Below are 12537 nucleotides of genomic sequence, written 5' to 3' on the forward strand. Positions count from 1 at the left end.
CCTTTGCGAGCTCTTCAATATTGCCAGAAACTGTTGGAAAAGTGTATCATTGCGACTGCAATAATGAAACCTTGGGTGCGATAACTGATTTTATATAGAAATGAAATTGAAATACATACGATCAGCAAGCATGAAAATAATTTTTCTATTCATACAGCATAAGGCACGATCTTTCCACGTTGACAGCAGCATGTATTAATGAATTAGATTCTGAAAATTTCAGAAAAGTATTTATAACAACAGACTGAAAGTAATTTTAGAACGAACGCATATTCATCAACGAACAATAGTTTTGCCAATCTATCGTGTTTTGCAAAAGCTAATAAAACTGTCAAGAAAGAACAGACGATAATTTTTTTAATGAAAACTAAACCTTTCATTATTTTTGAATATGTAAGAAACATCTTTCATTCATTTTTCATCAAATAACTATGTTTACGAAACAGAAAATATTTTATTTTGAGGCATAACCTTCACTCTACTTTTTTCTTTGATAAACACATTTTACAGTTTCAATCCAGACAATAATTTGAATTGTTGATGACGTCAGTAAATTTGAAAATAAGTTTTTGATAAGCGAAGCTTCTAGCAGCAGATTTAAAGAGAGAATATCTTCCTAATCCTAAAATATCATTTATGGTTTTTATAAACGCTATTGCAGTGACTCCACCAACAGCAAAGCTTGAGACCACACCATAGTGCTTTCTCTCTCAAAGTGCGTAGTACGATCCAAATTTCGGGGACAAGTTTAATTAAACCTTACCCTGAATAGTTCATACTGCTAAAACCTATTCAGCTTCAAGATAGTCACCGTGAGCGACTATGCACTCTTGCCATTGTTCGTATAACTTTGGATGCACTTCTGAAAGCCATTTTTCGCAACCTTCTGTAAGTCTTCCTGCAATGTAGTTTTAATTCATCTTACAAAAGAAAAGCGGCGTTTTTGAAAACCATTTTTAACTGCCAGGAATAGATAAAAGGCACACGGGGCTAAGTCCGACGTAAAGTGGTGTTATTTGTTTTTTAAATGCGGTGTTATTTGTTTGACATCAAATCGAAGCTTGCATTCTCATTATGGCAGCCGCCTTTTTTACCACGATGAAGTTAAAGCTGCATCGCAGCAGGCCTTAGATGAGATTGCTAAAGATTGCCTGCAGGAGTGCTTCCAAAAGTTTTACGAACATTTTCAGAGGTGTATAATCGCTCAAGGTGACTAGTTTGAACATGGATGTGCTTTGGTGGTGTGATCTATTCAGGGTAAGGATTTTATGCAACTTCTCCCCGAGCTTTTGGATCGTACTACGTATATGGTGGCATTACTGCTGCTTATTTTGACATTTCACTCCAAATACCACACATGCTTTTTACCATCTTGCAGACTTTCTCTCTTACACTGTAAAAACGATTCAGAAACGTTTCTGGAAAATAATGGGCAGCTGATGTGCCTAATTTCTGCCAGTAACAGAACTTGCAAAAACCAGGAACGTTTTCTGCTAAAATTCAGTAACCTTCCTGAAATTATCCCGGAAGCTTCCTGAAAAATTCAGAAATCTTCCCGTTAGAAGCCAGTTGTGTCTCTGAAACTTCAGATTAAACTTAGGAATGTATAATATAATAGCTCGGCATCTTCCTGATTTACCAAGGTAGTTCCAAGAGCATTATTGGAAACATGGCCAAAGCTAAGTCAGAATTGCAAGTAAATAACGATAATTTTATCTGCCTGCAATTCTTGCAAAGTAAAGTAGCCCACACTTATTCGCTCTCTTTGGAAGCTTAATTAGCATGGACGGGCCGTATATGAACTGAAGCCGATGCATTTTATAAATACGTTTACTTAATCTTTAAACTGGAAGCTAAAAATATTTTTAACAACAATGAAAAGTCTGCATTCGTGCGACTTATAGCAATTAAGGAAACGTTTTGATACGGATACTTGATTTTTCCAGGAAGTGGGTAAAAACCATTAAAATCCCGAAACGTAACTCGAAAATACTCAGTAACGTTTCGGAATTTTTTTACAGTGTATGCTTTACTGTCAAAGAACTTGTTCACGTACCGTGAGTTATATCAACGGAAAGTATTCTTTGATATAACTCACCGCACTGTTCGACTCTACTTGGAATTTCCAAATTGGCGACAATTGCATATAAAGGCGTGTTTTTTATTGGTGACTACATACTTATAATGCGTATCTTTTGTCGAAGAGGTCAAGAACTTGATCTGCCCCGTAGATCGTCTTTGGATCCAAGAACTTTGCCCACTATGACGAAAAGCAAGAATCTTTCGTTTTTCTCTTTCTTACAATATTTGTCTCTACCCATGCTTAACAACTTTCAAAGAGCTGAATAAAACAAGCCAGAATGATACTTTGGGCCACTGCCAGAGAATGTAACACCAGGAATAAGCATACTGAAATGATTCGTTAATCCCGGAAATGCTATCCGCAAGAAAGTTCAATAAATTCCAAGGGTTTACGAGCAATTTGTTAGTGTTTAAAGGGAAAACTGATTGTGACAAGAGAAACACTCCAAAAACAGAGCATTTTGGGTTGGAATAGGGAGTGTAAGGAAGAATACGAATCTCCAGAGAGTATTGCAATTTAGCAAAAAAATTCCACTTCCGTTATCGGGCATTATGTTTGTATCACTTTCGATATTAAGTGTTTACTTCCGTAGTCTAGCGTTGCAAACAAGGGCACTTTAAAACATATTGTCTAACAAATTGAACAGTATGAGTGAATTTGCCATAAAAGCACTTTTAAGTCACATAGAATGTCTTTAGTTTCATATTAATAATATATATATATATATATATATATATATATATATATATATATATATATATATATATATATATATATATATATATATATATATATATATACATATATACTAGCTGACCCAGCCACGCGTTGCTGTGGCAAAGAAGTTGGATTAAAATAAACTTGAACTCATTATTTTGATAGAATCAAATAAATATTTTTAACAGAGCTTAAAATAGTATAGCCGATTTTATAACATATGAGATTGATAATGGGCGTTATTCAATGTAAAAACGATTCCTAAATGTTCCTGGAAAATTATGGGCAGCTGATGTGGCCAATTTCTGCCAGTATCATGTCAAGCCAAAACCCGGAAAGTTTTCCGATAAAAGTTAATAACCTTCCTGAAATCATCTCGGAAGCCTCTTGAAAAAATCGAAGATCTTCCCGTTTGAAGTTAGTCGTGTTTCTGGAACTTTAATGTAAACTTAGGAAGGGATTTAAAAAAAAAGCTTAGCACCTTTCTGATTTATTAAGGAACTTCTATAAGCAGTAATGCAAACATGGCCAAAGCTTAGCCAGAACTGCAAGCAAGTATCGAAAATATTTACTCAGTAACGTTTCGGATTTTTTTTTTTTTTTACAGTGCAGGCTGAAGAAAGTACTTATTGAATTCAGTAAGTACTAACTAAATTTTCTATGGAAAAAGCACTGTACTTACGCTTAGTAAATTTTGTAAGTATGACTTCGGCCAAAAAAAAAAAAAAAAAGCAAAAATAACTTGAAAGTGATACTAAATATCGAAACTAATTGTAAAATAACCGAATATATAAACTAAGCATAGACCAAATACACTTTTAGACTCTACACTACATTTTATTCACCTCAGCTTTCTCTATAGTTTGTAATCAATAACTTATTTACAAAAAACACTAACTAAATTGAAAACATGTAAAAATTAAATTTTTTCAATGAAGTAGATAACATTGACTTCTAACTATTGTTTCTATTATTTGAAAACTGAAAACTGTCTAAGCACTAAGTTGTACTTAATGTTCTTGCTTAACCAGTCTTTTTCTAATACGCAAAGTATGACAACTTTCCACTTGTGAGTACACGATACATGGTTGCCCATGAGAGAAATATTTATGTTTCAAGTCCGAACCGAAGGAAGACTTGTTTATTCTTGAGATGTATTTATGAACTTTGCGAAAGCTAAACGAAGCAAAAATTGAAGCCTTTCAAATATGTTTGAAAATTATGACGCTATTAATGGATTACGTTGCAAACATTCTTCTTTAAACTTTCCCGTCAATATTGTTGACTTTTGATGAAGAAATGCGTACCTTTGCGGAATTTAGGTAGGTTTAAATCGCGAAAAAGAATAAATTGTTGAGCCAATTTTCAACCGGAAATCGTGAAGTCGCATTCCTAGTGTATCGAGGGAATTTAAGAATTCAGTTGGAATGTTTACTGCTTTGATTTCATCGACAACTGTATAGGCTTGTTCAGCATCAATGGGGAGCTTTTTTTTCCAGCCGTCAGTAATGGCTCATTATTCGCAATAATTGTAGCTAAGACAGTGTCATTGCTCTGTTCTTATACGTTGCAAATCTGTGTTAACTAAGTCGGTGGCCCAACTATCAAGTGACAGCATATCATAATAACTAAGTGGAAATTTGAAACTGAAAAGCAAAAACCTTCAGTTAAAACTAAAGCTTCATATTCATCTCTGGTGTAAAATCTGGATTTGGACATTTGTGTGTTTGTTAAACTTTATGAAATACGTCTTCAAACGTGAAATTTATATAGTTTCTCCTTAAAAAATGATGACTGTGTTGGATAGTATGTCGTCAAAATTGTTTTAAACAGTTGACGAATACTGTTTCTCCTTATGTCAAACCTGCATTAGAAAGTGTCAACTCCCAATGAATTTGTGCGACCAATAAATACAATTTGCGAAATGCAACGGGATATGTATTTGACAGTCGACAATTGACGATCCACAAATATTCCTGCCTGTTCGGGAATGTTTACCGAAATTAAAACTGCTACAAAACCAGCGCGATTACAGAGGCAATTATGATTTAAAAAAATTAAATTTATCTGGGAATAGACTCTCAATTAGTTCACTTTTCGTCTCAACGGCAGTGTAGAAATTGTCTGGCTCTTTGTTGTACTGTATATTTTGATGGAGTTCAACTTCACCGTTTCCAATACCCAGCAGTTGCTCAGAAAATACTTGTGCGATTAGATTATTTTGCGTTTATATTCGCATGTTCATGGCCAATCGCATTATCTCGACATTACGCTACAAAAACGATTGTTTTAATCATGCGTTGATTTCATCGGAATAACTGGTAATGTCTGCCGGAAATCCCCAGGAGTATTCAGACAATTTCGCCTAAAAATTTATTGTTGCCGTTCAAATCTTCCACAATCCTATGATGTGCTTCGAATGAATGTTTTTACTCATGAGCCTTAGTACACTTATCGAAAATTATAATTTCACTCTCTTGCAACTTTACAGCCATTCTGCGTTTTTTATTTTTTCTTTAATGTTACACATTGCGTTTTGTTTGTTATGAATATCGAGTAGGCAACTTTAAAGCTGAATGTGCTGTTCGTCTACCATCTGAAAAAAGTAGCAGCAATGCCTGACGATGCAATTGTCACTGCAATTTTCTGTTGCGAACGTATCTATGCAAGAATTAATTATATTAAAAATTTCTTGGGAATCAAAATAAATAAAATAATTGTTTTCCGCTTAAATTCATTAACCTTCTTGAAATTAACTGGAATATTTTTGAAGAATTCAGTACTCTTCTTGGTTAAAGGCAGTGATGATTCTAGCACCTTCAGAGAAGCCTAACGCAAATTTAATATAATAGACTGGAACCTTCCTGCTTTTCTGAGAAAGCTCTCAAAGCATTAATGCACGCATTGAAACGCGAAGACAGACTCTCAAGCAAGTAGCTCGAATGTAGTTCCTCTGCAACTCTTGCAAAGCTTCGTGATCCAGATGTCTTTTCGCACTCATTGGGTGTTTAGTCAATCATGACGAACCGTAATCGTCCCAAAACCGATACACCTATTAAACACGTTTAGTTAATCTTGATACTGGTGGAGAAAAATATTTTTCACAACGGTGTGAAATCTGCAATTTGTAGCAATTCAAGGAAACGTTTTGAAAAATATCGTTGATTTTCTCCGGAAGTTAATAATAACCTGTAATATCCCGAAACGTTATATGGAAATTCTAAGCAACATTTCTGAGTTTTGTTATCATGGTGTTTTTAGTAGTAAGTCATTCGATGTTAGAGTTATATCGATTAATTAATTTACACCGCCATCTATTAAGAATTTTTAGAACTAAACAATTAATTCACTCTATAATTGCATAATTAATATGAAATTTGCAATAAAAAAATATAAAAACTATCCTATCTTTTAAGTTAGACCAAATGACACATAGATATGAAATTTGAGAAAAATCGGTTGAGTAGTTTCGGAGTTTACCCCGAACAAACATCGTGACACGAGATTTTTATATATATAGACTAGCTGACCCAGCCACGCGTTGCTGTGGCAAAGAAGTTGGATTAAAATACACTTTTACTCATTATTTTGATAGAATCAAATAAATATTTGTAATAGAGCTTAAAATAGTATAGCCGATTTTAAAACATATGAGATTGATAATGGGCGTGATTCAATGTAAAAACGATTCCCTAATGTTCCTGGAAAATTATGAGCAGCTGATGTGGCCAATTTCTGCCAGTAACATGTCATGCCAAAACCCGGAAAGATTTCCGATAAAAGTTAATAACCTTCCTGAAATCATCTCGGAAGCCTCTTGAAAAAGTCGAAGATCTTCCCGTTTGAAGTTAGTCGTGTTTCTGGAACTTTAGTGTAAACTTTGGAAGGGATACAAAAAAAAGCTTAGCACCTTTCTGATTTATTAAGGAACTTCTATAAGCAGTAATGCAAACATAGCCAAAGCTTATCCAGAACTTCAAGAAAGTATCGAAAATTTTTACTCAGTAACGTTTCGGATTTTTTTTTTTTTTTTTTTACAGTGCAGGCTGAAGAAAGTACTTATTGAATTCAGTAAGTACTAACTAAATTTTGTATGGAAAAAGCACTATACTTACGCTTAGTAAATTTTGTAAGTATAACTTCCGCAAAAAAAAAAAAAAAAAAAAAAAAAAAAAAAAACCTTGAAAGTGATAGTAAATATCGAAACTGATTGTAAAATAACCGAATGTAGAAACTAAGCGTAAACCACCATACACTTTTAAATTCTACACTACATTTTATTCACCTCAGCTTTCTCTATAGTTTGTAATCAATAACTTCTTTACAAAATACACTAACTAAATTAAAAACATATAAAAATTAATTTTTTTCAATGAAGGAGATAACATTGACTTCGAACTATTGTTTCTATTATTTGAAAACTGAAAACTGTCTAAGCACTAAGCTGTGCACAATGTTCTTGCTTAACCAGTCTTTTGCTAATACGAAAAGTATGATAACTTTCCACGTGTGAGTAGGCGATATATGGTTGCCCATAAGAGAAATATTTATGTTTCAAGTCCAAAGCGAAAGAAGACATTGTTTGTTCTTTAAATCTATTCATAGTCTTTGCAAAAGCTAAACGAATCAAAAATTGAAGCCTTTCAAATGTGTTTGAAAATTATGACGCTATTAATAGATTACGTGGCAACACAAACATTTCTCCTTTAAACTTTCCCGACAAAATTATTAACTTTTGAGGTAGAAACGTGTACCGTTGCGTAATTTAGGTGGGTTTAAATCGCGAAAAAGAATAAATTGTTGAGCCAATTTTCAACCGGAAATCGTGTAGTCGCATTCCTGGTGTATCCAGGGAATTTAAAAATTTATTTGGAATGTTTACTGCTTTGTTTTCATCGACAACTGTATAGGCTTGTTCAGCACCAATGGGGAGCTTTTTTTTTAAGCCGTCAGTAATGGCTCATTACTCGCAATAATTGTAGCTAAGACAGCATCATTGCTCTGTTGTTATACGTTGCAAATCAGTGTTAACTAAATCGGTGGCCCAACTATAAAGTAACGGCATATCATAATAACTAAGTGGCAAATTTGAAATTGAAACGCAAAAGCCTTCAGTTAAAACTAAAGCTTCATATTCATCTCTGGTGTAAAATCTTGATTTGGACATTTGTGTGTTTGTTAATTTTTATGAAATACATCTTCAAACGTGAAAGTTATATAGTTTCTCCTTAAAAAATAATGATTGTGTTGGATAGTATGTCGTCAAAATTACTTTAAACAGTTGACGAATACTCTTTCTCCTTATGTCAAACCTGCATTAGAAAGTGTCAACTCCTAATGACTTTGTGCGACCAATAAATACAATTTGCGACATGCATCAGGATATGTATTTGACAGTCGACAATTAACGATCCACAAATATTCCTGTCTGTTCGGGAATGTTTACCGAAAACAAAACTGCTACAAAACCAGCGCGATTACAGAGGCAATTATGATTTTAAAAAAAATAAATAAATTTATCTGGGAATAGACTCTCAATTAGTTCACTTTTCGTCTCAACGGCAGTGTAGAAATTGTCTGACTATTTGTTGTACTGTATATTTTGATACAGTTCAATTTCACCGTTTCCAATACTCAGCAATTGCTTAGAAAATACTTATACGATTACATTATTTTGCGTTTATACTCGCATGTTCATGGCCAATCGCATTATCTCGACATTACGCTATAAAAACGATTGTTTTAAACATGCGTTGATTTCATCGGAATAACTGGTAATGTCTGCCGGAAGTTCCCAGACAGTATTCAGATGATTTCGCTTAAAAGTTTATCGTTGCCGTTCAAATCTTGCACAATCCTAGGATGTGCTTCGAATGAATGCTTTTACTCATGAGCCATAGTACACTTATCCCAAATTATAATTTCACTCTCTTGCAACACTACAGCCATATATTTTTTTTCTTTAATGTTACACATTGCGTTTTGTTTGTTATGAATATCGAATAGGCAACTTTGAAGCTGAATGTGCTGTTCGTCTACCATCTAAAAAGAGTAGCAGCAATGCCTGACGATGCAGTTGTCACTGCAATTTTCTGTTGCGAACGTATCTTTGCAAGAATTAATGATATTAAAAATCTCTTGGGGAACAAAATAAAGAAAATAATTGTTTTCCGCTTAAATTCATTAACCTTTCTGAAATTAACCTGGAATATTTTTGAAGAACTCAGTAGTCTTCTTGGTTAAAGGCAGTTATGATTCGGGCACCTTCAGAGAAGCGTAACGCAGGTTTAATATAATAACCTGGAATCTTCCTGCTTTTCTAAGAACGCTCTCAAAGCATTAATGCATGCTTTGCCAACGCGAAGACAGACTCTCAAGCAAGTAGCTCGAATGTAACTCCTCAGAAACTCTTGCAAAGTTTCGTGATCCAGATATCTTTTCGCACTCTTTGCGTGTTTAGTCAATCTGGTCGAACCGTAGCCGCCACGAAACCGATACAAGTATTAAATACGTTTAGTTAATCTAGATACTGGTGGAGAAAAATATTTTTCACAACGGTGTGAAATCTGCAATTTGTGGCAATTCAAGGAAACGTTTTGAAAAATATTGTTGATTTTTTCAGGAAGTGAATAATAACCTGTAATATCCCGAAACGTTAAATGGAAATTCTAAGCAACATTTCTGAATTTTTTTATCATGGTGTTTTTAGCAGTAAGTCATACGATGTTAGAGTTATATCGATTAATTAAATTACACCGCCATCTATTAAGAATTTTTAGAACTAAACAATTAATTCAACTATTATTGGATAATTAGTATGAAATTTGTAATAAAAAATTATAAAAACTATCCTATCTTTTAAGTTGGACCAAATGACACATAGATATGAAATTTGATAAAAATCGGTTGAGTAGTTTCGGAGTTTACCCCGAACAAACATCGTGACACGAGATTTTTATATATATAGATATATATATATATATAGTCCTTTGTTCAACGAAAATCTCACAAAAAGAGGGGGAAAAGAACGTTATATACGCTTAAAGCAAATTGGTTAGCAAAAAAAAAAAAAAAAAAACCCAAGTAGTATTGGTATAATTATCGATATGTTGACAATATTTTAAAAGTTGCATGTGGAACTTACACTGTATGACTAAAAGTATTGGGGCGCTTTCAACAATCACATTTTTATGGATTTGTCGAGAAGTAGGAAACCAATAGCTCTGTAACTTTTGTCACATAAAAGGTATGCTTCCTCGGTCACTTTTCCAATAAAATCATTTAAGGGATCAGCAACAAACTGAAGAAAACGAAAACATTTTTTGATCATTCCTCATCGGAAACAGCTAGGAACAAGCTACACATTTCAGAGATTAGTAAGACAATTATGTACAATTATTTTACATATTTCGAGAAAGTATCATTGATATTCATGAAGATATAATCATTTATTTCAAAACTACGAATTGTATTTGAAGGTTTGACGCGTGAAGTCTTGCATCAAAACTTACCAAACTTTCTGAAATATTGACAGCATATAAAAGAAGTATAATACTAAAATTTGAAATTCAAATGTTGAAAATTTAATACAATATGAACTTTTAAAGCAATTAACTTTTCTCTTCGCATGCGCGAAAGATAGCCGTTTATAACTTTCGTAATCTAAACCCCAACTATTTTTTCAACTCATAATAAAATTCCAGTTCAATATTTAAAAAAATTCAGAAAGTTATCAGCGATCTAATGAACCAGCCGCATTTCAATAGCTTTTGTCTAGGGACTTGTTAGGGGTGTTCGCAAGTTTTAAACAATTGCTTGCAATCGCCCTGTGTGATTCTTGATAAAAAGACTACTTGCGAATGGTCCCTCACGATTCGTCTCCAGCCCAAGAGCTATTCAAAATCGGCTCATTAGATCGCTGATAACTTTCTGAATTTTTAAGATATTGAACAGGAATTAATTTATGAGTTGGGGAATGTAGTTACGATTTAGACTATGAAAGTTATAAATTGATATAATTCGCCAATGCACACATAAAAATTAATTGCTTTAAACATTCATACTTCATCAAATTTTCTACATTTTAATTTCAAATTTAAGTATTATTCTTTGCGTGTTATCATCTTCAAATAAAACCCGTAGTTCTGAAAAAAGTACTTATATCTTTGTGAATATCAGTGATACTTTCTCGTAAAAATATGTAAAATAATTGTACAAAGTAAGCTAACTAATTTCTGAAATTAACAGCTTATTCTTAGCTATTTACGATGAACGATGATTAAATATTTTTATTGTTTTTAACAATTTGTTGCTGATCACCTAAAAGCATGGATGGTATGTCTTTTATTGGAAAATGATAGCTGGAGTATACATTTTATGTGACAAAAGTTATAAAGCAATTGGTCTCTTATTTCCCAAGAAATCTTTAAAAATGCGAATTTTTGTAAGTGTCCCAATACTTTAGGTGATATAGTGTATAAGATAAAAAAAAATAGGTGATCAACCAATTTACAGAATAACATATTAGTGTAGCAATGATTTTTAAACATGAAAAATGATTTTTGATTGTTTAGCTAGCACAATACATTAGATTATTGTTTTAGTTGAATGCTAGAATTTCTTTGTAACAATTATTAAAATATGTACATGATTTAATTTTGAAAATTAAATAATGAACAAATAAACAGGCAAAAAATTTAGTTATGAAATACTACATAAATGTTATTTAAACTTAACTTTGCAGAAAACTGAAGATTTACAAAGGCAGATGGACACAAAACATTTTTTGCGAAAGATAAAATTAAAAAAAAATGACAAGACGATACAGTAAAAAACATGATAAAAAATGTTTCGCATACGTTAAAAATAATAATGTGTGTAAAGTATGAGTACTGCAAATACTATTTTGATTGGTTTTGTAAGGAGTATATTAGTTTGTTTCTTAGTCCTATTTTGCATACTAGATGGCTGCACCAATCAGACGGTTTCATTTAATACAGAAATATGTGTAGAATGAAATATAGTAAAAATGTATGAAAATTGTTTAAAGGAAACTAATTTTTAACTAAATCGATAGATATATTGTTAAACATATTTTATGTAGAACTAACAATGTTTTCTCAAATTTAACATTACTTTCGTAGTTTATATTTAAATCTTTATTTTATTCAATTTATATTTTCTATAGCAAATTGTAGAAATGTATGTTAACTGTAACCTGGTTTAGTTTTCCCAATGAAGAATGTTGAGAGCATTATTTTATGTAATTTGCACATGATTTTGTAACAAGTAGAAATCCAAATAATGAAATAGTATTATTGTTTCTTTGACATAAAAAAGTACTTACTTTTGTAATTTTGATTGGAGATTCTATTCTTAAACTGGACTATTCGCAGCCTAATCAATAATTTCAAATTTATGAAATAAATAAAGGGCCAACAAATAAGGTAACATATACAGGGTGTCCTGAAAAACAATGAATGTTTTCAAAAATTTATAACTGGAGAACGGTTAAAAATAGAAAACAAATACTTGCAGAAAATTCCTGCGATGGGAGCTAAATTTTGTCCCCTCAGAGTTCCAAATTTTAGTTCAAAAATGTTTCAATAGATGGCGCTGCACATGGTAAACCGGTAAGTCGGAAAAGAAGAATTGAAGTTCACCGATTTTTCCTCCGATTGCGACATGGGATTACAGCCAACGGTTGTATGAAAATATTGTTTTTTTCTTTTGTTCAT

Source organism: Uloborus diversus, chromosome 10 (assembly GCF_026930045.1).
Source record: "Uloborus diversus isolate 005 chromosome 10, Udiv.v.3.1, whole genome shotgun sequence".
In the NCBI taxonomy this organism is placed as follows: Eukaryota; Metazoa; Arthropoda; class Arachnida; order Araneae; family Uloboridae; genus Uloborus; species Uloborus diversus.